Source organism: Trachemys scripta, chromosome 8, assembly GCF_013100865.1.
Source record: "Trachemys scripta elegans isolate TJP31775 chromosome 8, CAS_Tse_1.0, whole genome shotgun sequence".
Lineage (NCBI taxonomy): Eukaryota > Metazoa > Chordata > Testudines > Emydidae > Trachemys > Trachemys scripta.
Window position 1 is genome coordinate 101,390,638 of NC_048305.1, and position 20,911 is coordinate 101,411,548.

Here is a 20,911-nt window from a genome sequence, read left to right on the forward strand (position 1 = left end):
CATGCCCGGCTCCGCGTAGCTCCAGGGAAGCAGTGGCATGTCCCTCTGGCTCCTAGGCGGAGGGTCGGGCAGGGGGTTTGACATGCTGCCTCCGCCCACAGGTGCCGCCCTGAAGCGCCTGCTCCGCAGCTCCCATTGGCCAGGAACCCCACCCCAGAGCCCCCTCTTGCACTCCAAACCACCTATCCCCGGTCCCACCCCAGAGCCTGTACCCCCAGCCAGAGCCCTCGCCCCCTCCTGCACCCCAGCCCCATGCCCCAGCCTGGTGAAAGTGAGCGAGGATGGGGGAGAGCAAGCGATAGAGGAAGGGGGGGATGGATGGAGTGGGGAGCGGGGCAAGGGTGTTCATTTTTCTGCAGTTAGAAAGTTGGCTTCCCTAACCAAAACCCCTTCTGCAGGTCAAAGGGCCTAAGCCCTGACCACTAGGCAACACTCCCCATGAGCGAAGACCATCACACTGCCCCAAGAAAAATGTCTTCACCCAGACACAGGGATGTGAGAGTGTTCGGTCCAAGTATTAGCATCTCTCCTGAGACTGCCCGGGGTGCCCAGTGTAATGAGGACTGAAACCATCAGTTTCATTTATTCTAGAGAGCATGCCAACATAGATGCCTATATAGCATTTGGTTGCAATGGAGTGTGTTGTTTTGTACTGAACTATATGCAGTTGTGCCATTAGCCCCCAGCTCCGGTAGTATGTTGTGTCATGGGCATGTCAGCCAACTGTAAGGTGTTTGTTATTTACATGATTATTGTTAACAATTCATTTCAAACCACAATAACTGACCCGAATTGGTGAAGTAGGGATGGGATATCTTATATCCCCTGGACAGCCCCTGGAGCTTGCTAGTTTCCACAACTGGTGGGGGGGGAGGTGTTACATATTGAACCTCTGAATAAACATGTAGTAAATCCATGTCGTTTACTGTCACACGGTGATATAATTTGATTAGCTGAGTATGCAGCCTACCTTTGGAAAGCCAGACAGATCAGAATACCAGGACTGAAATTTCAAGTGACTGATCTTAGCTCTGAATGCTTTGCTAATTATTTTGCCTAATTTATATTTTGGAGCATTACTTTATTTCCCTACTATTAAGTATTAACGTGCTGGCGAGAGATGGTAGAAGTTCCTATTAAGACCGACTCAAAAGGATAAACTGTGCTTGCAGCCGTTTTGATTGATATGCAGTGCACCAGCCTATTTAAAATACACGATTCTAACACAGGGAGATAATTCACTCAGAACCCATTCTTTCCAGTGCTTTACACCGTTGCAGTTTACGTCCTCTGGTTACAGATTTTCTCAGCTTCTTGGGATATAGCTGCCTTCTGGGGCAATGGCTGTCTTAGCCATAGCCCTGATTGTAAATTTACACACGCTTCTAGGAGCAGGAGAATGGGAATAATCAATAATCATTCTTTTGGCAAATAAATGACACTGTGGACTTGCAAATAATGATTTACGGGAGGCCATGAGAGTTTCGCAGGAAAAGAACAATAATGGATAAAGTGTCTGTTCCAAGACTGTCATCAGTGTATAAGATTCTGCTTTAAGATTCCATTCTTTCCTCTCCTCCTTGTATAGTTGTACTGAATTTTGTGAAAAAGACATTTTCAGAATAAAAGTGCTATGTAAGAGTATGCGTGCACTGCACGAGACAGTCGGTGCAATGGTGCTGTGATAGCCGACTATAGACTTCATGGTGTTGGGATGCACAGGCACCATCGGTGGTTGGTAGGATTAACACAAGCACATATAAAAGGAGTGAGAGCTAGGGACTTGTGTTTTGAGATGGATTATCATGGGAGCCTGATACGATGGGGAATCTTGGGTATGGAAAGCCCTTTTGAGCCCTTGATTTAATTATGGTTGAGATGGCCTTTCCCACCTCTAACTACAACGTTCATTAGTTCATCAGTCTCATCTAAAACCCCAAAACTGATGCTGCTGCACAGGCAAGATGTAGTCCCACGAGAAAGGAATTGTCAGAATTTTAGACTCAGGTGCATACATTTTAAGGCTGGAAGGGACCATCATGATCATCTAGTCTGACCTCCTGCATATTGCCGGCCACAGAAGTTCACACACCCACTGTTGCAATAGGCTCATAACCTCTGCACGAGTTACTGAAGTCCTCAAAGCTTGATTTAAAGACTTCAAGTTACAAAGATTCCACCATTTATTCTAGTTCAAACCAGCAAGTGATCTGTGCCCCACACTACAGCCTGTGAATTGAGCATATGCCACTGAGACTACAAACCCAATTGTATAGAACAACCATGCACCCCACAAAGCTGTATCATGCAGAAGCATGGATGATAAAGAGCCGGCTTGTTCAATGTCTACAGATATTTGAGATGAGATGGCTTCACGCCATAAAAGAAGTTACCCAAAGAGAGACATTTCTAAATTAAAGTATTAGTAAGGAAGTCAAAGTCTGTGATGTGGCTGACAAAATCCAGGAAGTGTGACTCTGCTGGTTTGGACATATGCAGAGGATGAATGAAGGGGATCTGGTGACAATAGGGACCGAATGGCTAGGAAGCAGTTCTGCAGAAAAGGACCTAGGGGTTACAGTGGACAAGAAGCTGGATATGAATCAACAGTGTGCCCTTGTTGCCAAGAAGGCTAACGGCATTTTGGGCTGTATAGGTAGGGGCATTGCCAGCAGATCGAGGGACGTGATCATTCCCCTCTATTCGACATTGGTGAGGCCTCATCTGGAGGACTGTGTCCAGTTTTGGGCCCCACACTACAAGAAGGATCTGGAAAAATTGAAAGGAGTCCAGCGGAGGGCAACAAAAAGGATTAGGGGGCTGGAGCACATAACTTGTAAGAAGAGGCTGAGGGAACTGGGATTATTTAGTCTGCAGAAGAGAAGAATGAGGGGGGATTTGATAGCTGCTTTCAACTACCTGAAAGGGGGTTCCAAAGAGGATGGATCTAGCCTGTTCTCAGTGGTACCTGATGACAGAACAAGGAGTAATGGTCTCAAGTTGCAGTTGGGGAGGTTTAGGTTGGATATTAGGAAAAACTTTCTCACTAGGAGGGTGATGAAGCACTGGAATGGGTTACCTAGGGAGGTAGTGGAATCTCCTTCCTTAGAGGTTTTTAAGGTCAGGCTTGACAAAACCCTGGCTGGGATGATTTAGTTGGGAATTGGTCCTGCTTTGAGCAGGGGGTTGGACTAGATGACCTCCTGAGGTCCCTTCCAACCCTGATATTCTATGATTCTATGATAGCATGGCAGGACAGGTTGGTAGAAAGAGACCCTGAGGGAAGCTGAGGAAGTGATGGATTGCATCAAAGAAGAAAGTAAGGACCTTAGCGCCACCTTGGACAGAAAAAGATGGTGGGTGCTTGTATCATGATCCAACCCAAGTTGATGGGATGAGATGAAGAAGAAGATGAATATACCCTGTGGATTGATTGTAAAAATCCTTAATATGAACTATGTTACTTCGGTGCAATTGGTTAAATGAGTCACCCGGTATTTTTGTTCCCAGACTGGATGGGCTTGGAAGCCCACCTGTTGTGAATACTGACATTTACATTCAGTGCATATTTGTATCATGAAGCTGGATCACTTGAAAGCTCTGTGAAAATGATCACAAAAAGGGTGTGAAAATGACTGAAGCAAATTCATTTAAAATGTGGACAAATATTCATGGACAATTGTTTGCATTATTCACCAAACTCTGTCAAGAATTACTTTTGATTTCATTTTGAGGAACTCTGGCTGCAAGAATCCCTTTGCTTTAATTTAGTTTGCTTTGACTGCAGGAAGTCCTGTTTCCACTAGCTAGTTGAACTCCAAATGCTGGGTTGGTTGATCTCAGCTTACCTGACTAATCACAATCACAGTTATTACTACCTCACTCTGTGCCCCAAAATGAATTTCTTTATATAGAGCTATGACACAGCATTCTACTAAATGCATCCATAAAAATAACAAGAGAGAGTTGTTCACCCTCAAAGAACTTTCTAGACATTTCCTATTTAAACGTTGCACCAGCACTGTTAAGTGTTATGATTTATTTATTATTTGTACTGCTGGTGTCTAGAGCCCTGAGATCGGAGCCCCATTGTGTTAGCTGCATCACATACATGTAGTAAGATATAGTCCCCTCTTACAATCTGACTACACAAGACACAAGTATTAAAGCACAGTTTTTGAAATGGGGAACTGAGGCCCAAAGCGATTGGAACAGGTCAAACAGGGAGTCCGAGGCAGAGCTGGGAATGAACCCATATTATTTGAGCCCAGGGCCAGTGTCCTAATTGCACGACTCTCCTTCCTCTTATTTTGTGTATGGTTCTCCCCATTTTGGAATTGAGGAGACTGGGGTAGAGAGCTCGAGTGACATGCCTGAGGTCATGGATTATAAGTAGGGCTGTCGATTAATCACAGTTAACTCACACGATTAACTCAAACAATTAATTGTGATTAATTGCACTTTTAATCGCGCTGTTAAACAATAGAATATCAATTGAAATGTATTAAATATTTTCGGATGTTTCGCTACATTTTCAAATACATTGAAATCAATTACAACACAGAATACAAAGTGTATAGTGCTCACTTTATATTATTTTTATTACAAATATTTGCCCTTTAAAAATGATAAACAAAGAAATAGTATTTTTCAATTCACCTCATACAAGTACTGTAGTGTGATCTCTTTATTGTGAAAGTGCAACTTACAGATGTAGAAATTTTTTGTTACATAACTGAACTCAAAAAACAAAACAATGTAAAACTTTAGAGCCTACAAGTCCACTCAGTCCTACTTCTTGTTCGACCAATCACTAAGATAAACAAGTTTGTTTACGTTTATGGAACATAGTGCTATCTGCTTCCTATTTACAATATCACCTGAAAGCGAGAACAGACGTTCTCATGGCACTTTTGTAGCCAGCATTGCAGGGTATTTACCTGCCAGATATACTAAACATTTGCATGCCCCTTCATGCTTTGGCCACCATTCCAGAGGACATGCTTCCATGCTGATGATGCTCGTTAAAAAAAATGCGTTAACTAAATTTGTGACTGAACTCCTTGGGGGAGAATTGTATGTCTCCTGCTCTGTTTTAGCCGCATTCAGCCATATATTTCATGTTACAGCAGTCTCGGATGATCACCCAGCACATGTTGTTCATTTTAAGAACACTTTCACTACAGATTTGACAAAATGCAACAAAGGTATCAATGTGAAATTTCTAAAAATAGCTACAGCACTCAACCCAAGGTTTAAGAATCTGAAGTGCCTTCCAAAATCTCATCAGAACGGGTGTGGAGCATGCTTTCAGAAGTCTTAAAAGAGCAACACTGCAGAAACTACCGAACCTGAACCACCAAAAAAGAAAATCAACCTTCTGCTGGTGGCATCTGACTCAGATGATGAAAATGAATATGTGTCCACACTGCTTTGGATCGTTATCGAACAGAACCTGTCATCATCATGGACGCATATCCTCTGGAAGGGTGGTTGAAGCATAAAGGGACATATGAATCTTTAGCGCATCCGGCACGTAAATATCTTGCAATGCCGGCTACAACAGTGCCATGCAAACACTTGTCACTTTCAGGTGACATTGTCACAGCGAGGTAATGTCTTTTACTGGACCAACTACTGCTGGTGAGAGACAAGCTTTTGAGCAACACAGAGCTCTCCTTCAGGGAGGGGGATGCTGATAGCTTTTAAGCCCTACCGTCCCCCAAACGCTGCATGTGTGTGTAGGTGGATTGATTGTCGGGTAGCTCAGTAAATAGGTTGTGAAAATAACACTTAATTGGCTTGATATTACAGGTAACTTGGAGGAGTTGGGAAAACAATGTCAATTAAGCTGCACCAATGTGTTTGTGTGTGTTTGGCTTCTAAATGCTTTTGGAAGTGGAAACACCTGTAATTTAAAATGCTACTTGACTCTTTATTTATTTATTTATGCCGGTGATAAAAGAAACCGAGCTAGAGCTGCAGTTTAATCAATGGCTTCTCCGTAAATCTTCTCTGAAATCATGCCTGTTGATGGCTGAATTGATACCATATTAAGGTCTCCCGTGTCAGCTCTTGCTAGTAGTATTGGCGAGCTTAGATCTCTCTGCGCAGCCGTTTCCAGAGGAATAGAACAAAATCCATCCTCTAGTCGCAGAACGGCGGCACTTCCAAAGCACTTTAGGCTATTGTCGGTTACACGAGAAAGTCCCAGGAAATTGCCTAGGGAGGCCTGTTCCTACCTTTTGGGTAGAGAGGCCTGTACTTAATTTGAATTTCATCCGCCAAATAGTACGACTTAACTACTCATATAATGTCCATTATAGTCGTATATAAGAACGCTCCATTAGCACTGCTCACATAGGCGTCTCTACTGTCACTAGGAAAGTGAGTCCAGCTACTAGTTATGAATAGTATTTGTTATAACTTCACTACTTTTCTTGGTTCATGAAGCACTCACACAGATGGATCTGGATTTGTTGTTCATATTTGCTGAATAGTTTGGTCAATAATTATCCACCTACAGGTTGTTATAGATTCATATTCATAGATTCATAGATTATAGGACTGGAAGGGACCTCGAGAGGTCATCGAGTCCAGTCCCCTGCCCGCATGGCAGGACCAAATACTGTCTAGACCATCCCTGATAGACATTTATCTAACCTACTCTTAAATATCTCCAGAGACGGAGATTCCACAACCTCCCTAGGCAATTTGTTCCAGTGTTTAACCACCCTGACAGTTAGGAACTTTTTCCTAATGTCCAACCTAGACCTCCCTTGCTGCAGTTTAAACCCATTGTTTCTGGTTCTATCCTTAGAGGCTAAGGTGAACAAGTTCTCTCCCTCCTCCTTATGACACCCTTTTAGATACCTGAAAACTGCTATCATGTCCCCTCTCAGTCTTCTCTTTTCCAAACTAAACAAACCCAGTTCTTTCAGCCTTCCTTCATAGGTCATGTTCTCAAGACCTTTAATCATTCTTGTTGCTCTTCTTTGGACCCTTTCCAATTTCTTCACATCTTTTTTAAAATGCGGCGCCCAGAACTGGACACAATACTCCAGCTGAGGCCTAACCAGAGCAGAGTAGAGCAGAAGAATGACTTCTCGTGTCTTGCTCACAACACACCTGTTAATACATCCCAGAATCATGTTTGCTCTTTTTGCAACAGCATCACACTGTTGATTCATATTTAGCTTGTGGTCCACTATAACCCCTAGATCCCTTTCTGCCGTACTCCTTCCTTTTCCCATTCTGTATGTGTGAAATTGATTTTTCCTTCCTAAGTGGAGCACTTTGCATTTGTCTTAGCTAAACTTCATCCTGTTTAACTCAGACCATTTCTCCAATTTGTCCAGATCATTTTGAATTATGACCCTGTCCTCCAAAGTAGTTGCAATCCCTCCCAGTTTGGTATCATCCGCAAACTTAATAAGCGTACTTTCTATGCCAATATCTAAGTCGTTGATGAAGATATTGAACAGAGCCGGTCCCAAAACAGACCCCTGCGGTACCCCACTCGTTACGCCTTTCCAGCAGGATTGGGAACCATTAATAACAACTCTCTGAGTACGGTTATCCAGCCAGTTATGTACCCACCTTATAGTAGCCCCATCTAAGTTGTATTTGCCTAGTTTATCGATAAGAATATCATGCGAGACCGTATCAAATGCCTTACTAAAGTCTAGGTATACCACATCCACCGCTTCACCCTTATCCACAAGGCTTGTTATCCTATCAAAGAAAGCTATCAGATTGGTTTGACATGATTTGTTCTTCACAAATCCATGCTGGCTGTTCCCTATCACCTTACCACATTCCAAGTGTTTGCAGATGATTTCCTTAATTACTTGCTCCATTATCTTCCCTGGCACAGAAGTTAAACTAACTGGTCTGTAGTTACCTGGGTTGTTTTTATTTCCCTTTTTATAGATGGGCACTATATTTGCCCTTTTCCAGTCTTCTGGAATCTCTCCCGTCTCCCATGACTTTCCAAAGATAATAGCTAGAGGCTCAGATACCTCCTCTGTATTGAGTATTCTAGGATGCATTTCATCAGGCCCGGGTGACTTGCAGGCATCTAACTTTTCTAAGTGATTTTTAACTTGTTCTTTTTTTATTTTATCCGCTAAACCTACCCCCTTCCCATTAGCATTCACTATGTTAGGCATTCCTTCAGACTTCTCGGTGAAGACCGAAACAAAGAAGTCATTAAGCATCTCTGCCATTTCCAAGTTTCCTGTTACTGTTTCTCCCTCTTCACTAAGCAGTGGGCCTACCCTGTCTTTGGTCTTCCTCTTGCTTCTAATGTATTGATAAAAAGTCTTCTTGTTTCCTTTTATTCCCGTAGCTAGTTTGAGCTCATTTTGTGCCTTTGCCTTTCTAATCTTGCCCCTGCATTCCTGTGTTGTTTGCCTATATTCATCCTTTGTAATCTGTCCTAGTTTCCATTTTTTATATGACTCCTTTTTATTTTTTAGATCGTGCAAGATCTCGTGGTTAAGCCAAGGTGGTCTTTTGCCACATTTTCTATCTTTCCTAACCAGCGGAATAGCTTGCTTTTGGGCCCTTAATAGTGTCCCTTTGAAAAACTGCCAACTCTCCTCAGTTGTTTTTCCCCTCAGTCTTGATTCCCATGGGACCTTACCTATCAGCTCTCTGAGCTTCCCAAAATCTGCCTTCCTGAAATCCATTGTCTCTATTTTGCTGTTCTCCCTTCTACCCTTCCTTAGAATTGCAAACTCTATGATTTCATGATCACTTTCACCCAGGCTGCCTTCTACTTTCACATTCTCAACGAGTTCCTCCCTATTTGTTAAAATCAAGTCTAGAATTGTTCATAATTCATTAATTGTTTAGTTGGTCACTGGACTCTCATTGAGAATGCTGGTCCTGCTACCGATTTTTGGCTGAATAATTGTTTATTGTTGTTGCTTGTATTACAATAATGTCTACTACCCCAACTGAGATTGAGGCCCTGTAGTGAGCTGGTGTGGCTCCCCGCCGCCCCAGAGGGGGAAGAGCCCACCTGGAGGCCGGAGTGGGCGGAGCTAGGGAGCTCTGAGCCCACCCCTCAGAGGGTCAGGCAGCGACCCGGAAGTATAAAAGCTGGCCCTCACAGCTCAGTCAGGCCCCAGCCGCCGGAGAGACCAGACGTCTCCAGCCTAGCTCGTGGTTGGGAAGACCCCGCGGCCCAAGGCGGCCGCCAGGACTGGCCAGGCCTGCCCTGCGCTCGCTAACAGGAGGAGCCGCCAGGCCTGCCCTGCGCCCACTATCCGGAGGAGCTGCCGGACCTGCCGATCAATCCCTGCCCTGGCGAACCCATGATCCTGGATCCCCCAGAGACTGACACCAGGACCCAGGTAGGCCCCGAGGGGGAGTGTGGAAATAGTCCAGGGCAGCCGACCCCAGTCTGGCTGGAGCACTGCCAGAGCCTATGTCAGTGTGTTGCGGCCAGGATCCCCACTGACTAAGCAGCGGGCCGTCTGCCGCTGCTAGGGACCCGGGCTGGGATGCAGTGGAGTGGGAGGGCCTACGTCCCCCCTGCCACCCAATCCGTGGGGGGCAGTCTCCCTCTCTCCCAGGCATAGGCGTGCGCAGCCCATTTCATTAGGGTGTGCACCCAGGGAGCCCTTCCCTAGCCCCGCCCCTCCTGGCCCCGCCCCATCCACTCCCTCCTACTTCCTGCTCCCTGACTGCCACCCTCAGAACTCCCAACCCCGCCGCTCCTTGTCCCCTGACAACCCCCTACTGGGACCCCTGCCCCTAATTGCCCCCCAGGACCCCACCCCCTATCTAAGCCTCCCTGCTCCTTGTCCCCTGACTGCCCCCCTAGGATCCTACCCCCTACCTGTCCCCTGACTGCCCCGACCCTTATCCACTCCCACGCCTATCCAACCGCTCCCCGCCCCCTGACAGGACCCCCAGAACTCCCGACCCATCCAACCCCCTCTGTTCCCTGCCTCCCCCAACCCCTCTCCACACCCCTGCCTCCTGACAGCCCCCCCAAGAACTCCCAACTCATCCAATCCCCCCCAGCTCCTTGTCCCCTGACCACCTCCTCCAGAGGCCCCCCCACCCTAACTGCCCCCCCCCAGGACCCTCCTTGCTCCCTGTCCCCTGACCCCTATCTAGCTCCTGCCCCCTGACAGATCCCGGGACTCCCATGCTCCATCCAACCCCCCCTGCTTCCTGATTGCCCCCTCCAGAGACCCCCTGCCCCTAACACCCCCGCCTGGGATCCCACCCCCATCCAACCCACCATACTCCCTGTCCCCTGACTCCCCCCATCCCTTAACCAACCCTCCTGGCCCCGGACTCCTTACCATGGCATGAGATGAGGCTCCTAGCCTCCCCACGGAGCCAAATGCTGCCCCACGGGAGTGCACGCTGCCCCGGCCCCCAGACCACTACACACACGGCGGCAGGGCTCCAGGAGAGGGGGGAGGGTGTCTGCCTCCCCGTGGAGTCAAACCCTGCCCCATGGGAGCGTGCAGCCCCGGCCCCCAGAGCGCTGCACGCGCGGCGGTAGGACTCATTGGGAGGGAGTAAGGCAGGGTAGGGGCCGGCAGTTTGCTGCGCTCGGCCGGGCGCTCCAGCCGGGGAGCGCAGACCAGCGGCTTGCCGTGCCTGGAGAGCGGGGCCATTTGCCCACCCCTGCATTAGGGTGTGCCCGGGCATACCCCGTGCGCACGCCTATGCTCCCAGGCCTTTTGAGGCTTGGGTCTACTATTATTGCTCAGCCCTGACTGAGGGCCTGAGCTCCTGACTCAGCGTTTGTTGCCCCGCCCTGACCTAGGGCCAGGGCTAAATACTCCTGCTGCTTGCTCAGCCCTGACCAAGTGCCTGAGCCCCTGATGTAGCATTGGTGCCCCGCCCTGAGTCAGGGTCGGGCTTACTGTGTCTTCTAGGACTGCAAGGGCTGCCAAGGGAGACCCTGCAGCCGGACGAAGTACCCAAGCACCAGTGTGTAGTGAGCCGGTGTGGCTCTCCGCTGCCCCCGGAGAGGGTCGAGCCCCGGCAAACCCTTGTAGAGGCCCCCTTTGTGCTAGGTCCTATACAAGCACACAACAAAAGATAGTCCCTGCATGAAGAGCATACAAATTAAATAGACAGGACAAAGCGTGGGAGAAGAGAGAGATTTGTCCAAAGTCACATAGTAAGTAAGGACCAGAACTGGGGACGGAACTCGAGTCTTCTGACGTCAAGCCAGTTTCCCCATCCACTAGACCACACTGCCTTATTTGCTAGAGCACACTTTTGAGAAACTTTAAGGCCCAGAAGTTGTTTTTCAAGTAACTCATGACTGACATGGCTGCACAAATTAAAAAAAAACAAAAAACCCTTTGATCTTTCAATCAGGAAAATAATGGCAAACCAGCTTGTTTTGTTTTTTAATTTCAGTCAGCTCTAGTTACTTCATATAAAGCAATGCTGGAAGAAGCTGAATAAAATAAGAAAGTTTCCTTCTCTGTCTTCAGCCCTAATCCTCTCCACCCCCACCCCACGCTCTGCCCATAACTCAGTGACCTTGAACCATTTTTGTGGTTTAAAAAAAATTGGTTAACTGGAATCCTCCTGTTATCTGTCTTTTTCACTGTATCTCTGGGTTACTGCCAGGGGAGAAAATGAAGGGCATAGATGTCAAACTTCCTGTTTCTCTGGTTCACCAAGAGAGATGGATTCACCAAATTCCAAGAAATCTCCTGTTTGTTGTTATATTCAGCCAGTTCTGTAGACCTAAGAGGTTGAGAATAAACATCTAACCTTTTGGGATGCTGATGTGAACAGATTCAACTCAATATCTTTTGAGGTTCTTTCATCTGTAGGATTATACCATGTTCATTAAAAACACATTGACTCCACTCTAGAGAACAAAATGGCAAGCGTTTCTGTCTCAGCAGACCATAGCGTCATGAGTTGCATTTGTCCTTTGTTTGTTAGAAAGTAAAGCTTTCCGTTGGCCTCAAGTTATTCCATCTGGTTCTCGTAATGAAAAGAAAAAAAGCAGCCCTGCTTCTGAGGCTTATCTGAAAGGAATGAAGAAAGTATTGGCTCTGAAATTGCCTTGTTACAATCAGATTGAGTGAAAATTGGAATATAATAAAATACCTGAAATTACATCTTTTTTGCTTCCTTTTATGTATGCCTCCAGCTAGTCGACACACATATTTTCTAGGTTCTTTTCCTGTCTGTCTCCCCATAGTGACACGTTAGAGAGAAGGGGACAGGTAGTTTTCTTGACTTCATGACATGATGCTCAGGCTAATGGAGTAACATGAGAAATGCTTTCCTGGGTGCCTACAATAAACAACAGAAACACAAGCAAAAGCCAGAGGGTGGGCTTTAGGTTATATAGGGGTCGGCAAACTAGTTCCAATAAAATCAGAACATTTCACTTCCCTATGTAAGCCTGCAGCCCAAGTGCAACCTTGAGAAGTGCTCCTGGCTGTCTTTCGTTTTCATGCAGTTATGGATCTGAGTTCTGGAAGGGATCAGCAGTGAGAGTGGCCAAACACGACAAGAAAAGTCTTTGTTGCCCACCTGAAAGCAAGCCACACAGGAAATCTCATGAAAGGGCCAGCTCTTTGGGGGATTTTAGTCTCTATTTTGTGGACTCGAAATGTTACAATGAAGCCAAACGCCAAAACTTTTTAATTCTGCCAACTTCTCTTTTAAATTGCTGCGAAAAACAAAGGGCCAGATCCTCAGATGGTGCAAAACAATGCAACTCCCATCAAGAGAATGGATCCCATTTCTGGGGAATGCCTGGCTGCCACTAACTCAGAGAGAGAACAAATAATCCAGTACATTTTTCCATCATTTTGGATGAGAAGTAATACCTGACAAAAGGGATTGCTGGTAATCACAACAGTTGTGAGAGTTACCTCTGCTATCTTAACCAGACACTAACATGGGCAATTATCTTCTTTTTCCCTAAATTCCTTCTCCAGTTTTAGTCAGGCATGGTATTCTTCACTACCTATTTTAAAGAATTTTGTAGTGTTAAGCAGTTACCATGCTCCATTCCAGAGATGACTGCATTCAGAGCACTTCTCAAAGTTGCACTTGGGCTGCAGGCTTACCCAGAGAAGTGAAATGTTCTGATTTTATTGGAACCAGTTTGCTGACCCCTATATGAGTAGAGTTGTGGATAGTTTGGGATCCTTTGAGTTAAAAGAACCATATAATTGTATAGCATTCTTATTATTTTATAGTTATTTCTATGATTTTGATGGTGGAGGAGGTGATATACAAAGATTGGCCACTGTCGGTAGACAGGATACTGGGCTAGATGGACCTTTGGTCTGACCCAGTACGGCCGTTCTTATGTTCTTAAGATGGGTGTGGATTTTCAAAGCAGCCTAGGGGATTTAGAGACACATCTTCCATGACCATTAAAAAAAGGGATGCATCTAAATCCTTTAGGTGGTTTTGAAATACTCAAGAGGGGGGAGAGATAGCTCAGTGGTTTGAGCATTGGCCTGCTAAACCCAGGGTTGTGAGTTCAATCCTTGAGGGGGCCACTTAGGGATCTGGGGCAAAAACAGTACTTGGTCCTGCCTAGTGAAGGCAGGGGGCTGGACTCAATAACCTTTCAAGGTTCCTTCCAGTTCTAGGAGATAGGATATCTCCATTATTTTATGAATAAACTACAAGTCAGTGAAAGATCATTGTCGGAACCTGATTTGATGTTGGTCTGAAGCCATTCCTTCTAGATGAATAGAGTCAGTCCTGGCCTATACACATATTTTATACCAGGATAACTGTGCCAGTTACGGGAGTGATTCTTTTTACCTATATAGTTATATAACAGTTTTAATTATATCTCTATAACCCATAGCGAAGAAGCTGCTATATAAAGATGCTTTACAGCTCCCTGTACGGGGATAAGCTATACTAATATAGGCACTTTTGTAGTGGTAAAACTGCATCCACGTTAGCCAGCTTGTATTGCTTTAACTATGCTGGTATAGTTAAAGTGGTACAGCTCGTCATGTCAAGACAAGGTCTCAAACACTGGCATTGGCCTAGATCGATCTGCCAGGGTGACCAAGTCAAACCCAAAATACAGAACTTGTTCGCTGAACCTGACAGCACACTTCTGCCTCAAATTGTTCTTTCTCACCAGTGTGAATTTTATGCCATAATTAGAATTCGATTTCCATTCCCTTAAAACATAAATTCCCCACTAAACTTTTACACAAAGACAAAATCCTCAATCCTGAGACTCTTTGGATGTCCCCTGGGAGGACACTAGCACCTCATTTCCAATTCTTTGTGTCCAATAATCTCTCCTGTTTCCTCTTCACTGCCTCTGTAATCGAGTGGTAGATATATCTGACACCTCTTACTGATTGCGAGAGCTGGCTATCCAGGGAGCTCTGCAAGCTTGAGAGCCATGGTATCCTGTCAGGTCAGCAGTCAGGAAAAGCCTATAGATGAGAGACCTGGCTTTATTTTGCCATCTTGATTGAGATCAGATAGCGGTAAACTGCCTTTTCAGTAATGCACAATGTTACCTGATGGATTCCCTCACTAACAAACACAGCTGAAAGCTGATGCAGTTTGGAAGCGTTTACTGTACTCACAGGGCTGAGCAGGCTCTCGGTGCTCTGTTCTAACTAGGTTAAAAGATGTTCTAATCCCTGGCGTATAATCCCTCTTCTCTCTTTTAATTTCATGAATGGCACAGAAAAGGCCAGTGAGTCACTTTTCTGTGCCTTTCCCCAAATACAGCTAAAAGTAGGCGCATTCAGTGAAATATAGGAAACTGAAAACCAATGAAACCTGTTTACACAGTGTATGGTTAACCTGTGTAACTCGCTGCTGCAGGATATCACTGATATCTCAGTAGGTACCCCAGAAAAGGACTCAACACTTGTATTATTATTTGTTTAACGCTGACAGTGTGCCGTGCAGTACACTAAAACGAAGACTGTCTTCACTGCAAGGAGTTTGCAGTCTGGAAGAGCTGAGCACTCAGATGGGACATACTAGGAAAGCCAGAGGTGGGTGGGGGTTGTTTTGTTTTTTAAACTGTAAATTTACGTGTGTGTGTGTGTGGTCCTTGTGGAAAGAAGTTTTTGATTCATTTTGTTTAGAAGAACCCGAAGAAAGCTTGGTGAGCTGGGCTGGGATTGGGATGATTTTTTTTATGTGAATAAGAATTGTACCTGCTGTTACACTGGCTAGGATCAGAACTGAAAATGATTGTAGGGATTGTCTTTAATCTGGTATTAGATGTAATCTGATCACCAGTTGGAGGCAAGAGGAATGTTTTGCTCTCTCCTCCCCTGCCTCCCCACCCATGGTATTCAGTGGCATAGCGTTAAGAGGTACCATAAAGTGAGGTCTGCCTCCCTTTGCAATGTCCAGAATTGAACACTGTCAGAAAGAGGATGCTGAATTTAGATGGACCATTGGTCTGGTCCAGTCTGGTGGCTGCTGTGTTCTGTTGAACGTTCACTGCGATTATCACTGTCCATGTACATTAGCTCTGAGATGTTTCTCTTTTAATTCTAAGGCAGCCTGGACCAGGCTTTGGTTTTTCCTCCCTTTCCCATCAATACTTCTTCCATTTCACCAGTTGGCCAGCTATGGCCAATGCAATGGGAACTACTCCCTCTCCAATTGTGGTGCATCACACTAACTAGATAGTTCCCTCTGCACTATATTGGAGGGCAGGCAGGGGGTTTGGAGTGGGAGGTTTCCAACTGTATTCTTCCAGTTAATGAACTCTGCTGTCGTGCTTTTCTTCCCATGATTAGAATTAATTTCTGTTGATTACATTGTGCAGCGTGGAAGGAGGGAAACCGAAGGCAGCTGTCACTGATGCTCAAAAAACAAAAACAAAGAAAAAACTGGGAAAGAAGGACAAAACTGGAGCAGTGCGGGGGGAGGGCTTGCTACTGCTGAAGAAATATTTGACAATTCTGTATTGTCAAATCAATGGTGTATCAACCTGTCAATCCCAAGAGATGTACAGCGCACATATAGGTCAAGAGATAAAAGCAGAGAGGGAGGTGCATTTGCATGGAAAGTAAATTTCTACGCCTAGGAGGATTTTGATATGGAGCTTGTAAATTCAATTCCGTTGGGGTTTTTTGGGGGTTTTTTTTTTTTGTAGTCTGTAATGGATTTTTTTGTAGGATGCCTCTGCAGACAGTGTCGCTTTGGTCCCACTGAGCTGCTATTTGCATATAAAAAGTACAGAAGTGTTTTATAGCCAAATGTATACTTTTGACACTCTGGGAATTTAAACTGCACTGTGTGTTTGTAGAGACTGCTCAGTGCAAGAGGTTCCACTTGCGAAGAACACACAAGTGCAAAATCTACGTTAATAGGCTCATTGAAACCCTGGCCTTTCTGCTAGACTGCCAGCAGGCTAGCTCTTCCCTGATATGAATCCATATAGCTCCGCTGACATTTACACCAATCCAATGTGTTTATTTCTTCAGATTTTTTAGGCTTGGTCCATACTGAACATTTATACTGACATAGCTGTGCCAACAAAACCCCAGGAGACCCAGCTACGCTGACAGAAAGGTGCTTCTGCTGACAGAGCTAAGTCATTCAGGGCGGTGGTGCTCCTACACAAGCAGAGAAATTTTACGCCACATCTATGCTGGGGGCTATGCTGGCATAGCTGTACCAACATAGCTGTGCCTGCATCAGTTCTGTAGTGTAGACATAGCCTAAACCACACCCCTCTGGAGTTCTGGGTGCACCTGTAGAATTTTAACAAAACAGAATATTCATCTGATGAAACCAGACCAAGCCCATCATAAATGAAATTGTTCGCCCTCCTTCCATGCCCCCTCCTCAAAGGAAAATAGATTATCCATGTTGGATTATGTCAGACTAATGCAGAAGGAGTAAATTCCAGACTCAAAGCCCCTGGGCCAGCTTGTGTTTAAACCCAAGGACTGGTAGTTTAAACATATCAGCGGATGGTGGCATTTGCCCAGGAGATCATCAACCTGGGATCATCAACTCATTTAATATAAGTCACCAAACAGTCATAAGGTAGGAGTGATCTTTGGTCACTAATGACCTAGTCCAAATTTCAATCAGCAATGTAAAGATAAAAGTTTCAGATACTATTCGCGTGCCTCTTATCCAACCAGATCCAATGAAAGCTACCTTATTTCGTTCATTCGTTCTTTCATTCTTTTGTTCTTTCGCTGTCTTTCAGCACTGACACTTTTTGAGACTAGATCCCAGGGAAAAAAAAAAAACCTCAGGACATCTGGGAGATATGCCTTCCAAAGGGAACCATCAGAAGATGAATTGTCACTCCATCCCATGGAATTGCAGAAGGACATATTAGTGGGATCCAGTGACAGCCAATAGACAGAAGGCTTTAGGAAGGTTCAGAAAAAGAAACTTTTGGGAGAAACTGAAGTTTTCAAAATATCACAATTATAATCTGTTTTACAAATGGGGAAACTGAAGCACAGAGTGAGAAAGTAACTTGCCAAGTGAGTCAGCGGTAGAGTCAGGAATAGAACCTATCCTCTCTCACAGCCGGATCCTATAGAGTCTAGACTGTGATACTTCATAGGTTCATTTGTTCTTTTCTCTATCTCCATAAGAGAAAGGAAAATCATAGTAATGTAGAGCTGGAGGGGACCTCGGGAGGTCATCTAGTCCACCCCACCCCCAGTGCTGAGGCAGGAACAAGTAAACCTAGACCATCCCTCTCAGGTGTTTGTCCAACCTGTTCTTAAAAGCCTCCAATGATGGGGATTCCACACAGCCCCTTGGTAACCTGTTCCAGTGCTTAATTATACTTACAGTTAGAAAGTTTTTCCTAATGTCAAATCTCAATTTCCCTTGCTGCAGACTAAGCCCATTACGTCTTGTCCTGCCTTCAGTGAACATGGAGAACAAGTCACCATTCTCTTTAAAACAACCTCTAACTTAGAATATCAGGTTTGGAAGGGGCCTCAGGAGGTCATCTAGTCCAACCCCCTGCTCAAAGCAGGACAAATCCCCAACTAAATCACCCTAGCCTGGGCTTTGTCAAGCCTGACTTTAAAAACCTCTAAGGAAGGAGATTCCACCACCTCCCTAGGTAACCCATTCCAGTGCTTCATCACCCTCCTAATGAAAAGGTTTTTTTCTAATATCCAACCTAGACTTCCCTCACTGCAACTTGAGACCATTACTCCTTGTTCTGTCATCTGGTACCACTGAGAACAGGCTAGATCCATCCTCTTTGGAACCCCCTTTCAGGTAGTTGAAAGCAGCTATCAAATCCCACCTCATTCTTCTCTTCTGCAGACTAAATAAACCCAGTTCCCTCAGCCTCTCCTCATAAGTCATGTGCTCCAGCCCCCTAATCCTTTTTGTTGCTTTCCGATGGACTCTTTCCAATTTTTCCAGATCCTTCTTGTAGTGTGGGGCCCAAAACTGGACACAGTACTCCCGATGAGGCCTCACAAATGCCAAATAGAGGGGAATGATCACGTTCCTCGATCTGCTGGCAATGCTTCTACTTATACAGCCCAAAATGCCGTTAGCCTTTTTGGCAACAAGGGCACACTGTCGACTCATATCCAGTGTCTCGTCCACTGTAACTCCTAGGTCCTTTTCTGCACAACTGCTGCTTAGCCACTCAGTCCCTAGTCTGTAGCAGTGCATGGGATTCTTCTGTCCTAAATGCAGGACTCTGCCCTTGTCCTTGTTGAACCTCATCAGATTTCTTTTTGCCCAATCCTCTAATTTGTCTAGGGCCCTCTGTATCCTATCCCTACCCTCCAGGGTATCTACCTCTCCTCCTACTTTAGTGTCATCTGCAAACTTGCTGAGGGTGCAATCCACACCATCCTCCACATCACTAATGAAGATATTGAACAAAACCGGCCTCAGGACCGACCCTTGGGGCACTCCACTTGATACCAGCTGCCAACTAGACATGGAGCCATTGATCACTACCTGCTGAGCCTGATGATCTAGCCAGCTTTCTATCTACCTTATAGTCCAACATACCTGAAGACAGTTACTAGGTCCCCTTTCAGTCTTCTTTTCTGAAGACTAAACATGCCAACTTTTTTTAACCTTTCCCCATAGGCCAGGTTTTCTAAACCTCTTACCATTTTTGTTGTTCTCCTCTGGACTGCCTCCAACTTGTCCACAAAAAGACTGTGACTGTTCATCTTGGAAAAGAGACAACTGAGCAGGAATATGATACAGGTCTATAAAATCATAACTGGTGTGGAGAAAGTGAGAAAGGAAGTGTTATTTATCCCTTCACATGAACCAGGGGTCACCCAATTAAATTTGTAAGCAGCAGGTTTAAAAGGAAGTACTTCACACAACACACAGTCAACCTGTGAAACTCATTGCCAGGGGTTTGAAAAAGAATTAGTAAAGCCTGCAAATCTTCAGATATCTGCGTTATATCCGTGGATGTGGATATCCGCAGTCCATGATTGCGGATCACATGTGGATACAAATTTTGTATCCATGCAGGGCTCTAAGAATTAGATACATTCATAGAGGATAGCCTTTGGTGGACTTATTAGCCAAAGTAGTCAGGCATGCGACCCCATAATCTGGGTGTCCCTACACCTCTGAATGCTAGAAGCTGGGACTGAACAACGGGATGGATCACTCAATAACTGCCCTGTCCTGTTCATTCCCTCTGAAGCATCTGGCACTGGCCAGTGCCAGAAACAAAATCCTGTGCTAGGTGGACCATTGGTCTGACCCAGTATGGCCATTCTTATGTTCTTGTGTTCACATCTTTCTTAAAGTGTGGCATCCAGAATTGGACTCCAGCTGAGTCCTCACCAGTGCCAAACTGAGTGGAACAATTACCACTTGTCTTACATACAATCCAGAATGATATTTGCCTTTTTGACAACTGCATTGCATTGTTGGCTCAGATTTGTGATCCACTAAACCTCCCAGATGCTTTTCTGCTGTAGTGCTACCTAGCCAATTATTCCTCATTTTGTATTTGTACATTTATTTCACCTTCCTAAATGTAGTACTTCACACTTGTCTTTATTGAATTTTATCTTATTGATTTCAAATTCTTCAATTTATCACGGTCATTTTGAATTCTAATCCTGTCCTCCAAAGTGCTTGTAACCCCTGCCAGCATGGTGTCATCCACAAATTTTATAAGTGTACTCTCCACTCCATTATCCAAAATGCCAGGAAACATGGTGAATAACTGCTAACTTGGAACATCAAAAATTCCAGACCCTGATCAAATTAAACATCTGTCACCAGATGTTCTGCAAATCTGGTTGGCTTTTAAAATATCCTTTTTTTTTCTTATTCTAAAACAAAAAGTCTCCTCACCTACCCCATATTCTCTCTTAGATATCAGATAGTACCCTCTGCTCTGAGATTGGGTAGCAAAGTAAATAATATTTGCCCTTTTAAAAGCCCTCCCTTCAAAATCACAAAGAAAGTATTGCATGGGATCAGGAATGTAACTAAGCAGATACGCAAAGTCCATGATTTCTTAAAATATGATCTGTAGTTTCCCTCCAGTCAGTTATGTATGATCTTTTGAGCTACAGCCCATGAAGACTAGTCATTGTAACCTGTGTCAGCCCAACTCAGCAAATTATACTAGAAGGAACTGGCAATCTCCATGGCTGGTAAAGTAAGTGACAATATTTTTGTGTTCATTTTTTTTTATTGAAAATATATCATTGTATTTGCAGATTGAATTGAGACAGTATTCTTCTCCTCTTCCTGTTTTATATTGGTATGTAGTAATAACAGCTCCCATGTTCCACTCCCAAGCGGCAGCATTTCAGTGATGGGAAACGTATTCTGGTATAAATCCCTGTGGGATTCTTCAGAAGGGAAGGTATTATATATACGCAAGATGAAATTACTGTGAAAATCACCACAGTGGACAGTCTCTCATTTGATAGTGTCT

At 44.9% G+C, this 20,911-nt stretch overlaps 1 protein-coding gene across 1 annotated transcript in view; it reads left to right on the forward strand.

The window, feature by feature from the left end:
- AGBL4 (ATP/GTP binding protein like 4) overlaps positions 1-20,911 on the forward strand; it is a 1,407,981-nt gene that overhangs the window by 1,338,589 nt on the left and 48,481 nt on the right. The window lies entirely within an intron of this gene.